The 15,847-nt window shown below is 37.7% G+C and overlaps 1 protein-coding gene across 7 annotated transcripts in view; it reads right to left on the bottom strand.

Moving 5' to 3' along the window:
• Positions 1-15,847, bottom strand: part of R3HCC1L (R3H domain and coiled-coil containing 1 like) — a 225,134-nt gene that overhangs the window by 102,565 nt on the left and 106,722 nt on the right. For 4 of the 7 annotated variants that reach the window (XM_007478666.3, XM_007478667.3, XM_016427822.2 and 1 more), the window contains exon 2: positions 3,598-3,736. The exons of 2 other annotated variants lie outside the window; for them this stretch is intronic. The gene's annotated coding sequence lies outside the window, so the exon portion shown is untranslated. Of the gene's footprint in view, positions 1-15; positions 110-3,597; positions 3,737-15,847 lie in introns of all 7 variants that reach the window. One more of the 7 variants, XM_007478668.2, reaches the window with a different exon arrangement.

The following is a 15,847-nucleotide window of genomic DNA, read 5'->3' on the forward strand; positions in this document are numbered from 1 at the left end:
GGATGAATAATTTACCTCACCACTGAACTGGCCACTTGATCCATGTGTGCATTAGTCAATGACATCTCCACAAAGTCCAGTGTAGTGCATGTTTATTCTACTTTTGTACCTAGGGTCAAAAGAATATGAAACCCTATTGCTTGAGCTTCTAATTCAATGAAGTTCCAATTCAATTAAACAAGCATCAATCATGTGCCTACTATGTGCTAAACACAACAGAAAAACAGCTAGTGCCCGGAAGGAATTTGTATTCTACTGAGAAGAAACAACACAAGAACAGAAGGTAAAAACAGGCTCTGTGACAAGTGGGAGAAAATACTAACAAATAAGAGGATTTTTAAAAAATCTATCAATCAATATATGCCTATATTAAGGAGTGGGATATGAGCTGAGAGGAGGTTAATAAGGGATTCTGAGAGCCGGAGATGGAGGAAATACATTTTGGGTAGAAGAGAAACCTGTGGAAAAAAACATGGAAGCTGAAATGGAAGGGCAAGTTCGGGGAATAGTCAATAGTGAGTTGGCTGCAATGTAGAGAAGATAAGAAAAAAGTATGTAATTAGCAGGGAAAGTTAGGCTTAAGCTAGATTAAGAACTTTAAATGCTAAACTGAGGAGTTTATATTTTATCAGAGGCAATAGGGAGCCACTGCAGTTTCTCAAGTAAGGGAAGCCAGCTGTGCTTTGGGAAGATTATTTTGGCAATTATGTGGAGCATGGACTGGAATGACAAAGAAAAGAATCTAGGAGGATATTACAGAGATTATTAGTATAATATAGTCAAGAGGTGATGAGAGCTGAAGGATGGGAGAGGTCATGTAAGTAAAAAGAAAAGAAATAATTCTGGAGATCGTTAACACAGCAGACTCTAAGATTCCAAACCTCAGTGACCTGAATAATATTGGTGTCATCAACAGAAAGGGAAATGTGGAGAAGAGCTGAGGATAAGAGGGAGAAAGATGAGTGAACATAAATCAATATTCATTTACTCAGTGGGACCAGCTAGGTGACTGGGTGGATTGAGAGTCAAGCCTGGAGACATGAGGTTCTGGGTTCAAATCTGGACTCAGACACCTTCTAATTGTGTGACTTTGGGCAAGTCACACGAATTCCCATTGCCTAGTCCTTACCATACTTCTGTCTTATATTAGTATTAATTCTAAGACAAAAGGGAAGGGTTTTTAAAAAGTAAAATAAACTACAATAAACATTTATTGAATATCTCCTATGTACAAGACAACGTGCTAAGTGCTGGGAATACAAAAACAAGCAAAAGATAGTCCTTGCCCTCAAGAAGTTTATATAACAAGGGAGACAACATCAAACAAATATATGCAAGGCAACCTATATTCAGGAAAAATAGGAAATAATTAAAAAAGAGAAGGCATCAGAATTGAAAAGGATTGGAGAAGGCCTCCTCTAGAAGGGAGGATTGTGGCTGGAAGCCAGAGAGGTCAGTGATCAAGAATGGAAGCAAAAGAGCATTTCAGGTATGAGGGACAGCCAGAGAAAAAGCCCATAGAGATGGAGGATTTTGTTAATACAACAGCTAGGAGGCCAGTGTCACTGGATTGAAGAGGAGTGGTATGAAGTAAGGTATAAGAAGCCTGGAAAGGTAGAAGAGGGCTAGGTTATGATGGGCATTGGATGCCAAACAGATCATTTTGTATTTAATCCTGGAGGGAACAGGAAGTCATTGGAGTTTACTGAGTTGGAAGTGACACATCAGACCTAAGCTTTAGAAAAATTACTTTAGTGGCTGAATGGAGGATGGATTGAAGTGGAGAGAGACTTAAGGCGAGTAGGGATGAAGTGATGAGAGCCTGGACCAAAGTGGTGAATTTAAGAGATGTTACAAAGGTAAAATGACAAGCATTGGCAAGATATCTGAAAGGCAGTTGGAGATGTGAGACTAGAGTTCAATAGAGGAATTAGGAAAGCATAGTTTAAAATCAGCAGCATAGGGATAGTAAATATAGGGAAACTGATTAGATCACCAAGGGAAATAGTATCCAGGGAGAAGAAGGCCCAGGACAGAACCCTGAGGTTCACCTACAGTTAGAGCACATAATCTGGAGAAGGGCCCAGCAAAAGGAGACAGGAAAGGAATGAGTCAGACAGGAAGGAGAGGAACAAGGAGTCATATCCCAAAAACCTAGAGAGAAGAGTATCAAGGAAGCGACAATAATCAACATTGTCAGAGGTTACACAAAGGTCACAAAGAATGAAGATTCAGAAAAGGCCAACTCTGATAACTAAAAGATCATTACTAACATGGAACAGTGCAACTTCAGTGGAATGATAGTCGGAAATCAGACTGTAAGGGATTAGAAGAAAGTTTGGTTTGCTATGAGATGTCTAGTTAGATATGTTCAATAAACAGTTGATGATCACTCAGAAAAGAGAAGTCTAGATATACAGATCTGAGAGTCAGTAGCATGGAGATAATCTTTAAATGCATGGGAATTGATCAACTTACCACAAAAAAGGATATGAAGAAAGAAAAAAGGCATAGGAGAAAGCCATATGTAATGGGGGAGATATGCCTGAGGATCTAGCAAAGGAGACTGAGGAGTACCCAGACAGGTAGGAGAAAAAAAAAAACCCAGAAGTGTCAAGAAAATCCAGCAATAAAAAGGCTTCAAGAAGAGGAGTCTGTCAATGGTGTCATGCTCCACATAGAGAAAGGAGGTTGAATATTGAGAATAGTTCATTACATTTAGCAATGAGGAGATCACTGGTAACCTTGGGCAGAATTGTTTCAATTGAGGTCAGAGAGAGCCAACCTCAGGAGAATTTGGAAGCAAAATTACAACATACTGAGAAGTGAGAGCAGAGGAAAAGGATGGAGGCACTGATTATACCTAGAAGGGACTAAAGATATAGGACTATAACTTAGGGGGATAGAAGGGTTAATGGAGGATTTTTAATGAGGGTAGAAATCTGGACATATCTGGACAAGGCAAGGAAGGAGAAAGTGGATAGGAAAAGACTGAAAATTGGAGAAGGTATGATTGAGAAATAAAAGATACCAAAGTTGACTACTTTAACCATGTAAGTAGAAGTTCTGGCATAGCTCAACATCATCTGTAAACTATCCTCGGTCCATATTCTTACCTTTTGTCTTAGAATCAATATTATATATTGGTTCCAAGGCAGAAGAGTGGTACTTGCTCAGGTTCATAGCCAGGAAGTGTCTGAGGCTACATTTGAACCCAGGACCTCTTATCTCTGGGCCTAGCTCTCTATCCATTGAGCTACCTAGCTGCTCCCTTTCTCAGTACCTCTTAAGAAAAGAAGGGTGATTGGAAGGAATCTTTCAGTGCCTAAGTATTACTTATAAAACTGTTTGTCTATGAAAACAACAAAAAGACACTAGACTTAATAAAACACTTCCTAAGTTCAGTGGAACCATGATCTTGTTGATGTAGGAAACAAACTAAAGCCCAATCATACCATCTCATCTTGTGCAACAATTTATTAAAAAACACCTCAAAAAGTATCCACCCAACATGTTTGAAGGAATTTGGGAAAATAAACTAATATTTCTCAATATTCCTGCCAAACATACTAAGGCTTAACAAAGTAATTTACTTACCAAAATACTACCATTTATTTTTGGTGAGTTATAGAGGGGTAGAAGAGGAATGGTGTATGAAGATAGGAATCTGTACAAATTTTCCAAAAGAAAAGGTGGAAAATCCCAGTAATTTCTTTACATTCATCGACACTGATATCTAGGAAAAAATGGAATGATTATTTTTACAAAAAAATATTATTAATGTTTGAAGAAAATTTCAATCACTGGCCAACCAAAAAACAATCAACCCAACCCTCCCCACAGAAATGAGAAAAAGGATTAAGCATTTAAGAAGAAATTTTGTTTTAAAATAATGATTAGCATTTATATAGTACTTTCAGATTTATAAAGCACTTTAACAGATATAATCTCATTTTGTTTTCAGAACTCTGTGATGTAGGAAGGGAACGGGAGAGAGAGAATAAGCATTTAAACAGAACCAACTATGTGCCAGCGTTCATATAGAAAGTACTATGTGTCAAGCATTGTGCTAAGCACTTTTTACAAATATTACATCATTTGATCCTCACAACAACTCTGTAAGGGAGGCACTACTATTATTCTCATTATACAGCTGAAGAAACCAAAGCAAACACAGACTTGCCCAGGGTCACTTAGATAAGTGCCTGAGGTAGGATCTAAATTCAGGTCTTCTTAACTCCAAATCTAGCATCTTCCTTCTTACTGTTCAAGGAATCTTATTCCTCTCCATATATTTTGCGACCTAGTGACACTGGCCTCCTTGAACATGAAAAAAAAATTCATTCCATTTGGAAAATGACATCCCATTTCTCAACTCCAAGCATTTTTGCTGGCTGTCCCCTATTCTTAGAACTCTTCCCCCTTCTCATCTCTGCCTCCTGGCTTCCTTGGAAATCCTTTCAAATCTCAATTAAGCCCCTACCTTCTCTAAGAAGTCTTTGCCAGTCTACCTTATTCTTAATGCCTTCCCTCTAAGATGCCCCAATTTATCCTCTGTGTGTGTGTACATACATATTTAATTTTATTTTTATAATATATAAAAATATAAAATTTTATAAACATAAGTATTTTTATACCCAAATTATTCTGTATATCCTTTGTAAAGAGTTGTTTTTATGTTATCTTCCCCACTGGGCTGTGAACTTGTAGAGAGCAGCGACTTTTTTTTTTGCCCTTCTTTGAAATTCCCAGAACTTAGTACAATGTCTGGCACTTAGAAGGAACTTCATAAATACTAGCTGGCTAACGGGCTGCTCACTGTATGCAATGTGCCACCTAGCTGCCTGTGGATAAAAGGAGGCCTGAAAAATAGTCAAGAGTTTTAATGATATATTTTTTAAATCAAGTAAAATGGAAACAAGACACATCAGCCTAGAAAGTCTAGGCATGTGCAATATATCCAGAAATTCTGAAGCCAAAAAAAAAAGCTTGTCTGCTTTTTTCACTTTTTTTCAGGAAGAGAAACTAAATACATGCAACATTTGTAGCATCCTTTTCACATCACTATAAAGACTCAACATTAGTTAGCAACAAAGAATAATAGAAAACATGATATGTATAATTTGGCTTACTCATCATCACATCAGGTTAGTATATAGTAAATTTAAAGTATAATTATTCACACGATAATTGAATTTACTTTCTTTATGATTTCACTGTTTTCTTCAATTATTATTTTTTCCTCCCATCTTCTACAATGAAAATTCTTCAATGCTCAGTCTTTAGTCCCATTCTCTTTTTCCATTATACCTATTATTGAGAAGAAGTAATATACCTTTGGAGTTCCAGCTACTATATCTATGCTGATTATTCCCAAAGCTACATTTCAAGGCCTGATCCTTCATAAGAATTCCAATTATACCTCTGCCTACAGAATAGCTTCTCTTATAAAAGATATGATCATAATATAAGGTGATTTTGGTATAAACTGTAGCAGACCACTTACTCCCCTGGGGAGGAGAATTGCAAAATGTCAGAAAGCAATTGTAAAAAATTGATTTTACATGTAACTAAAAAAAAAAGTTTAAAAAATAGTGCCAACCTCTAAAGCCCTTGAAAGTGTCCAGAAGTCTCTGGAAACTCTATAAAAGTTTCTCAGCTTCTCTTTTCCTAGTTAAAGTTATTTCTTGAATCATGTAAACAAAACAAAAACAAAAATAAACCTGGCTTAAGAGAGAAGATGTGAGAAGGCACATATACCTTTTTCCCCCTTTGCAAAGGCAGGATAGCCATGAGTTAGAATACTGCACATGTTTTCATACTTTTCTATATATTGATCAGTTTTACTCATGTTTTCCTCTTATTTCATTTTAAAAAATATAACACCATATAGGATTATTCTCTGGAAGGAAGATTTGGATGGGAAGAAATTCTGGTGATATAAAAAATGGCATCAATAAAAACTTTTTTTATAAGTAAAAAAATAAAACAAGATTAGGAAGATGGGAAAACTAACCCACTTATTGGTACAGTTGTGAATTAGCACAAACATTCTGGAAAGTGATTTATAATTTTTTAAAAACCTTTATCTTCTGTCTTAGAATCAAAACTGTGTATTGGTCCTAAGGCAGAAGAATGGTAACGGCTAGGCCAGTGATAGCAAACCTATGGCATGCAGAGTGCTCTCTGAGGGCACTTAGCCACCCTCCCTCCCCAAACCCCACCCCCAGAGTTCATTACTGGAAAGGCAGGTGGAACTCCTTCCCTTCTCCACACTCCCTAAGGACATTCCTCACTTTACCTACCCCTCCATCCAGCAGTCCAATTAGAGAGCTTTCTCCCTCCCCTATGTGGGGTAAGGTGGTGGCAGCAGCAGGGGAAGCATACATGTAGTGGTGCGGAGGGGCATGGCATTTTGCCGGGGGGTGTTAGGATGGGGCCCAGCACCCCATCTTTAAAGGTTCACTATCACTAGCTTGCCCAGGTCACATAGCTAGGAAGTGTCTGAGGTCATATTTGAACTCAGGACCTCTTGTCTCTAAGCCTGGCTCTCTACCCACTAAGCCACCTAGCTGCCCCCACAATTTGTAATTCTGCTAAAAATGTTTGTAACACATGACTCTGAGATCCCATTGCTAGGTAAATACCCTAAGAAGGTCAAAACAGAAAAATTTCATAAATATAATAATATTCATGGTAGTACTTTTTAAAGAGCAAAAGTATTAGAAACAGATTAATTAGGAAGTGGCTAAAATTGTGGCACAAAAATGGAATGGAATATTACAACGTCAGAAGAATGAATATGAAAAATTCAGAGAATCTTCAGAATACTTATAAGGCTATTGCAGAGTAAAATACCAAACCCAAAAAGAAATGCAATGATACATCAAAATAGGTGGCAAAAATATAAATGGAAATTGAATTCAACATAATTATAACGAGAAGAGTTAGCCCTAGAGACAAGTTGAGAAAATGTATTTCTTGTCTTTTATTGCTGATGTTGGGGACTGGATGTGAAAGAATGCCTGGCACACAGTAAGAGTTTAATAAATGTTTGTTGACTGACTAATGAATGTATTGGTTGGTTTTGCTAATTTTAAAATCTGTTACAAGGCAATGTTCTCTACATAGTCAAAGTTGGGATAAGATCATATTTAGAAATAACTGAAAAAACTGATTTTCTAAAAATGAACTAGAATATATATATCCAAATAAGTGTTATCCCCTTCAAATTCTTAAGAGGCCATATTCTTCTAACAATGTTGTCATTACTCATTACATTTTTTAAACTCCTCTTTTGATATGCCTTCAGAACCTACTAGCATATTCTTCTGATTAATTTCAATAATAACATCTTTATCCTTTGAGGGCCAATTTAACTTTTGGAAACATCTACAATTATTCAGCAAATCCAAATAACATTTATTAAGCACCAACTCTGCTGCCAAGTATTGTGCTGCTTACTGAAAAAAGAGTAAATACAATTCTTGCCCTCGTGAAACTTACAAACCAGTGGAGGATATAGCATAAAAAAATTATGTACATACAAGATATAGAGTGTAAACTGCAGATAATTTGCATAAATGCAATAAGATATATAATTGCATAAATACAATAAGATAAATGCAGAAAGAAGGTGCTAGCAATGGGGAGGATTGGGAAAGAAAGGCCTCTTATAGAAAGTGAGATTTTAGCTGAAATTTGAAGAAAGTCAGGGAATCCAGAAGACAGAGGAAAGGAAGGAGACTCTCTAGGTACAGAGGATACTTAGGGAAAATGCAGAATTGAGTAATGAAACATCTTATGCAAAGAATAGCAAGGATATCAATAACATCATCTGTAGAGTATATGGAGAGGAATAAGATGTTAGAAGACTAAGGGAGGAAAAGGACCAAGTTATAAAGGACTTCAAATTCCTCTTCCAAATAAGATGTTATAATTTGATCCTAGAGGCAAAAGGGAGCCATTGTAGTTTGCGGAATAGGAAGGTGGCAAGGTCAGACCTGTACTTTAAAGATCACTTTGATAGCTAAGTGGAGGCTGGACTACAAGGAGGAGAGGTTTGACCAACTAGAAGGTTACTAACAGAGTCCAGGTATGAGGTGATAAGGGCCTTCAAAAGAGTGAAGGCAATATCAGAGAAGATGCTACAAAGGTAGAAATGAAAGGATTCAACAACAAACTGAATATGGGAATGAGAAAGTAGGGTATCAAAGGTGATGTCTAGAATGCAAATCTGGGTAAGTAGGAAGATGATGTACCTCAACAGCAATAAGGAAGCTGGGAAGACGGGAGGATTTGAGAGTGAAAACATAATGAATTCACTTGGCCAAACTGAGTTTGAAGGGCCTATTGGTCATCCAGTTTGAGATGCAAAATAGGCAGTTGAAAATGAAAAGAATGGAGGACAAGAAGATTAGGGCTGGATAAATAGGACTGAGAATATATGCCTACAAAATAATAATTGAACCAATGGGAGCTGATGAGATCACCAAACAAAATAGCACAAAGGAAGAAAAGAAAATGGCCAACATAGAACCTTGGAGGGACACAGATAGTTATTAGGACCAGACCTGGTGAAGATTCAACAAAGGAGATTTTGTTGTTGGTGTTCAGTCATTTCAATTCTGTCTGAATCTTCATTACCCCATTTGGGGTTTTCTTGGCAAAGTTCCTGAAATGATTCCATTTCCTTCTCTAGCTCATATTATGGATGAGGAAGTGAGGCAAACAGGGTTAAGTGACTAGCCTGGGGTCACACAGCTAGTAAATGTCTGAGAGTGGATTTAAAATCTAGAATATGAATTTTCCTGACTCCAGGCCCCACGCATTAACTACCTAGCTGTCCCTGGCCTAAAGGAGATTTAGGAGAGATCAACAAGTAGGAGAACCCAAAGCACAGTGCCCCAAAAACCCAGAGAGGAGAGAGTATCCAAGAGGAGATGATTAACAGTATCAAAGGCTACAGAGACATCAAGATTTGGCAACTGAGAAATCAATGGCAATTTCAAAGAAAAATATTTCAGTTGAGTGATGAGGTTGAAAGCCACAGTGGAGAAAGTTATAAAGACACGAGGGGAAAGGAAGTAGAGGCACCAAAAGAGGCACCCAGGCAGCAGAGGAGTCTGAAGATTAGTGAGAAAATGAGGATGATGGAAGGAAAAGGGAACATTCTGCTGGAGAATAAGAGATAGAATGGGATCACCTGTGTGTGTAGAGGGAATTGCATTGGCAAAGAGAAGAGCCACCTTTTCAAGTGAGAGAGGAGCAAAGGAGACAGTGTCAGAAGGCCTTTGGCTGATGTGAAATGAAGAGGAGGGAAGATGAGGTTACACCTGGCAAATGGCCTCAATGGTTTTTGTAAAATATGCAGCAAAGCTCTTAACTAAGAAGACTAAAGGAAGGAGAATCCTGGGAGTTTTGAGGAGATTTGAAATTTTTTGGGAAAGTTCCCATGGTATGTAGGATAATGAAGTGTTTAGGAATGTGTAAAATGACTGTCTAGGCCCAGTAAGAGCTCGGGTTAAGATTAAGTAACAAATTTATAGTAGACCCAGTCAGCAGAGTTTAATGATTTTCTCCAATTTCTTTCATAGTACTTGAATAGGAATGAAGGAAATGGACAGCACAGCAAGATCAGAGACAGTATAAGTCAGAATAAGAGACATAAGAGTAGAGGATAGTGTAGTATTGAACTAGTTTGCTGAGGGGTTGTGATGAGGAAGGAATTAGAGACGAGCCAATGTAGGATCATGATCTGGAAAAGAACTAAGGGGTGAAGAGATTGGTGGTCACAGGATTATTATGTGCTGTAAGGCGGCAAGAAGGAATTTGAAAAAATGTAATCAGATAAAGGAATTTCAGAATTCATGAACATTGGAAGTAAATCACTTGTCGATGATAAAAGCAAGATCAAGGACATGACTATCTCTTGTGTGCAGCTGCAGTGGGGTAGAGGAGGAAGTCCATGGAAGTTAGTAACTTGAAGAACTGGGTAGTTAAGGTGTTTGAGTATCAACACATATAATTTCCTAGTAGGAAAGCAGGAGTTGGTAAGAAGAAAAAAGACTATGAGCCAAGCACTGAACTGAAGGGAGAGTGTCTTGGAGGTCAGTAGATAAGAGTCACAAGAATCCAAAGTAGATGATAAGCAAGGATTGAAATAAACCCCAAGGGATGAGAGGTTACTGAGTGATAGTGGTAAAGGAAAAATCTGGAAGTAGCAATCAGGGACAAGGAGTATTCCCACTCCCCCACTGCAACCTGAGTTGTTGTTGGGCATATGAGTCAATGTGTGATACAACCAGTGCTGGGAAGTAGCCAAAGTGGTATCATCAGGAGGGAACCAGGTCTCAGTAAGTACAAGAAGATGGACTGAAAAAAGGAAGAGCTTTCAGATGAAAGCAAGCTTGTTCCTTATAGAGCAAGCATTCTAGAAGGCACAGTAGGAAGGGGTTGGCAGATCTGAAGCAGGACATTAAGGGAAACAGGAATAAGGAAGCATAACAGCACCACAGGCAGTAAAAGGGAAGTTTGGGGAAATGATTGATTTGGGGAGAAAGAGTTCTCCTTTGATCAGAGAGAATCTGAGGACTTTTGCTTTGAAGACAATACCAAAGGAGACTTTCCCAAAAAAAAAGAAAGAAAAAAGAAAGAAAGAAAAGAAAAGGCTTTGAGCAAGACTAAAGTCGACATAAATGTGGGATCTACAAAGGGAGACCACATTTTGACGGACTAGGCAAACTTCAACTGTGTTTGTTTCTTAAAAATCCAACACATGAGGGGGCAGCTGGATAGCTCAGTGGATTGAGAGCCAGGCCTAGAGATGGGAGGTCCTAGGTTCAAATCTGACCTCATACACTTCCCAGCTGTCCCTGGGCAAGTCACTTGACCCCCATTGCCTAGCCCTTAACACTCTTCTGCCTTGGAACCAATTATACAGTACAGAAGGTAAGGGTTTATATTTAAAAAAAAAAAAAGCCAAGACACGAGGAGCAGCTAGCTTGATGGTTCAGTTGATATGACCCAGGCCCAGAAACAGGAGGTCCTGAGTTAAAATCTGACCTCAGATACTTCCTAGTTGTGTCACTTAACCCTAATTGCCTAGCCCAAATTACTCTGCCTTGGTAATTATACTTAACGATTCTAAAACTGAAGGCAAGAGTTAAAAAAAATCCAACACATTCTTTTAGTCACATCACATACATCTTAACATCTGAAAATACTTCTCAAACACTAAACTTCTCATCTTACTCCCCTTTCCCAAATCAGCATTCTTTCCCAAACTCCCCATTACTATCAATGGCACTACTATGCACCTGTTATCTCAGGGTATCTAAAAAATTATCTAACTACTCCCTCATCCCCATAGCCAATTAGTCACCTAATCCTGTTGATTATACTTTTGCAACAGCTCTTAAATTTCTTATTTCCACAGCCCATGATTAGGTCTGAGACACAAGGTGGGGGGAAACTATTTACTGTATTAAGGAAAGGGGTGGCATAGAAGATAAAAGAGAAGAAAAGGGATGGTCAACAATCACCATCCAGCAATTAAGATGACTGTGATGGAGGGCAAGACCCCAAGCAGAGTAAACTCCATTTCTGTGATCCTATCTGTTTGATCTGATTTTCTGCTTTAAACTTTTGCTCATTCTTCTCCGCTTTGACCCACTAAAACTACTCATCCTCACAGTATTCCTACTTTAACTTGTATCCTGCCTACTACTGCCCAACCTATCCTCTTGAACTTTATACTATACCTTTCATAGCAGTCAGATGTGAAAGAGTAATAATCATCCCATTGTCAGATTACTAGGAAAAACCAATCTCCTGTCACAGGAGTCAATCCTGCAAAATGCTGTCAGGGTAATCTTTCTTAAACACTACTTTTATCATGGAGGATACAAAATGACTAGTTATCAACACCAGAATCAAATCTGAACTCAGCCTAGTAGTCAAGGCCCTCTATTAACTGTCCCCCTCTTACTTGGCATTTCACATCATTATCATAGAAATAGTTTCTTAAGTCTAACTTTTGAATAGTATTTCTACTGTATCCAAAACATTTTAACACACATTAATTTATCTTAGTCACACTTTAATCTATAAAATGAGAGGTCTGCAAAGGGCTTTAAAAGACTCTGCCCTTTGATCCAGCCATACCACTGCTGGGTTTATACCCCAAAGAGATCATAGGGGAAAAGATCTGTACAAAAATATGTATAGCCAAGCTCTTTGTGATGACAAAAAATTGGAAAATGAGGGGATGCCCTTCAATTGGGGAATGGCTGAACAAATTGTGATATCTGTTAGTGATGGAATACTATTGTTCTCAAAGGAATAATGAACTGGAGGAATTCCATGTGAACTGGAACAACCTCCAGGAATTGATGCAGAGTGAAAGGAGCAGAACCAGAACATTGCACACAGAGACTGATACACTGTGGTACAATCGAATGTAATGTACTTCTCTACTAGCAGCAGTGCAATGATCCAGGACAATTCTGAAGGATTTGAGAAAGAATGCTATCTACATTCAAAGGAAGAACTGTGGGAATAGAAACAAAGAAGAAAAACAATTGCTTGATCACATGGGTTGATGGGGATATGACTGGGGATGTAGACTTTAAACAATCACCCTAGTGCAATTATCAATAATATGGAAATAGGTCTTGATCAATGACACAAGTAAAAGCCAGTGGAATTGCTCATCGGCTACAGGGAGAGGAGTGGGGATGGGGAAGAATATGAATCATGTAACCGTGAAAAAATATTCTAATTAAACAACATTTTTCAATTCAAATAAATAAAATGAGAGGGCTGAACCAAATGATCTTCAAGATCCTATCCAGTTCTCAAATGAAGATCTTTACCATCAATCCACATATTTTATTCACTTAGATCTCCAGGCCAACAGTCATACTATTTTCCTGACCTACTTCTGCCTTTTCTCCAATCAATCCATTACTTCCCTTAAAAATTAGGTGACTCAGTGGTTAGAGAATCAGCCTGGAAGATGGGAAGTCCTGGATTCAAATCTGGCCTCAGACACTTCCCAGCTGTGTGACCCTGGGCAAGTCACTCAATCCCCATTGCCTAGCCCTTACCACTCTTCTGCCTTGGAACCAATACACAGTATTGATTCCAAGATTTAAGGGTTTAAAAATAAATAAATAATATATATATGTATATATAGTGCTATAATGTCTATATGTTTGCATCTTTGTGTCTTTATATACATATATACCAATATATGTATACTATCTATATAGTTATATTGCCTTTTCTTTAGCTTGCTTATATTCTCTATTTTTTTATATGACAAATCTGTTCTTACATCCTCTATTTCCCCTAAACCCATGACTATAGGTCACTTGAAGGAAAGGACTATTTTCTTTCTTTTTAAAAAATTAAATTTTTTTTCCAGATTATTTCAATACAATTTTTAATATTTGTTTTCTGACATTTTGCAATCCATGTTCTTTCCCCCCTTCCGCCTCTCCAAGAAGGCAGGTAATACGACATAGACTATACACACATTATCATATAATAGATATTCCCCCATTTGTCATGTTGTGTAACAAGACAGAGAAAAATTTATGGAGGAAATAAAGTAAAGAATAGTATGTTTCAATCTGCATTTAAAATTCATGGGTTCCCAAAGTAGGGACATTAATGCATTGCTGGTGGAGTTGTGAATTGATCCAACCATTCTGGAGGGCAATTTGGAACTATGCCCAAAGGGCGACAAAAGAATATCTACCCTTTGACCCAGCCATAGCACTGCTGGGTCTGTACCCCAAAGAGATAATGGACACAAAGACTTGTACAAAAATATTCATAGCTGCGCTCTTTGTGGTGGCCCAAAACTGGAAAACGAGGGGATGCCCATCAATTGGGGAATGGCTGAACAAACTGTGGTATATGTTGGTGATGGAGTACTATTGTGCTAAAAGGAATAGTAAAGTGGAGAAGTTCCATGGAGACTGGAACAACCTCCAGGAAGTGATGCAGAGCGAGAGGAGCAGAACCAGGAGAACATTGTACACAGAGACTAATACACTGTGGTATAATCGAACGTAATGGACTTCTCCATTAGTGGCGGTGTAATGTCCCTGAACAACTTGCAGGGATCCAGGAGAAAAAAACACCATTCATAAGCAAAGGATAAACTATGGGAGTGGAAACACCGAGAAAAAGCAACTGCCTGAATACAGAGGTTGAGGGGACATGACAGAGGATAGACTCTAAATGAACACTCTAATGCAAATACTATCAACAAAGCAATGGGTTCAAATCAAGAAAACATCTAATGCCCAGTGGACTTACGCGTCGGCTATGGGGGGTGGGAGGAGGAAAAGAAAATGATCTATGTCTTTAACGAATAATGCTTGGAAATGATCAAATAAAATATATTAAAAAAAATAAATAAATAAAAAGAAGGAAAAAAAGAAAAATAAAATAATAAAAAAAAAATTCATGGGTTCCTTCTATGGCAGTAAATACCCTTTTTTTGTAAAATCATTCACAGTTGATCATCATAAATCTGTACAATGTTCTCCTGGTTCTTCTCACTTCACTTTGCATCATTTCATTTGAGTCTTTCCAGGTTTGGTTTTGTTTTGTTTTTGTGATCAATCTTGTTTGTCATTTCTTATGGCACAATAGAATTCCATTAGGAATATATACTACAACTTGTTTAGCCATTCCCAACTGATGGACATCCCTTGAGTTCCAGTTCTTTACCACCACAAAAAGAGCTACTGTAAATATTTTTTGAACAGGAAAGAAACAGGTAGGTTCTTTCCCCCTATCTTTAATTTCTTTGGGATGTAGAACTAGTTGTAGTATTTGTTCAATTTAAATTAATATCAAGTTTTTATTTTTCATAAAGTTTATTAATAATCACTTGAGATAGAAAAGGTAGATAAGCATAGATTTAGTCTCTTCCTTACTCTAAGTCTGACCACATATAGCCCATCCTGCAGGATTCTCCCTCTGACCCTCACCTGCCTGCTCAAGGAAGTAGCAAGTGCCAAAAAGCCCTGGTGGGCTCTGCCCACATCCTTTTATTTATGTTCATGGACACAGTGCTGACATATGAAGAATGTGATGAACTGAGTCAGCAATCTAGGAGGGGGAGGGGATGAAATTCCCTCTACACATATTGCTGGGTCCAAGAGTGGAAATGGTTATTTTCTATATCTTTTCTAACTAGCATAGCTTGTAATATAATGTTCAGCAAGCAGTATGCCCTTTATAAACAGCTGATGAATGAATCAGAGAATCACAAGGAGCCTTGAAATTATCCATAAATCTGTCCCTCTAATAGATGATGACTAGTAGGTTAAATTCTCAATTAAATTCCATAGGTTTCTAGGCACTTTCTGGTCATTCAAAATACTACTGTTAAATAAAAGCTAATTGAGCCCAAAAATAAGGTTATAAAGACTGGGGTTAACCAAATTAAGACAAACCAGTTAAGTACTCTGCAGCAGTCATAAAATTATGAGAATCACTATCCTGAACTCTTTTAAGAATATAAACACATTATATTCTTCTTGGTATTTACAAGATAGCAAACCAAATTCAGGCTTCAGGTCAAGGATGTGATAAAGATCTAATTAAAGTCAATGCCCCAAACTGTACAAATATAGGTAAATTCATACAACTGAACAAATTTCAACTTACATGGGACATTGCAAGTTGAGAAGAAGAAAGTTAAAAGCAAGTATTATTAAGCATAAAGCCACAGATTTCTTCCACTGTCCTCTGATTTGGGAAGCCTAAGGTAGAGAGACAGAGGAGTTTCATGGGAATCAAAAACCAGTTTTAGAAGTATGGG

Source organism: Monodelphis domestica, chromosome 1 (genome assembly GCF_027887165.1).
Source record: "Monodelphis domestica isolate mMonDom1 chromosome 1, mMonDom1.pri, whole genome shotgun sequence".
NCBI lineage: Eukaryota > Metazoa > Chordata > Mammalia > Didelphimorphia > Didelphidae > Monodelphis > Monodelphis domestica.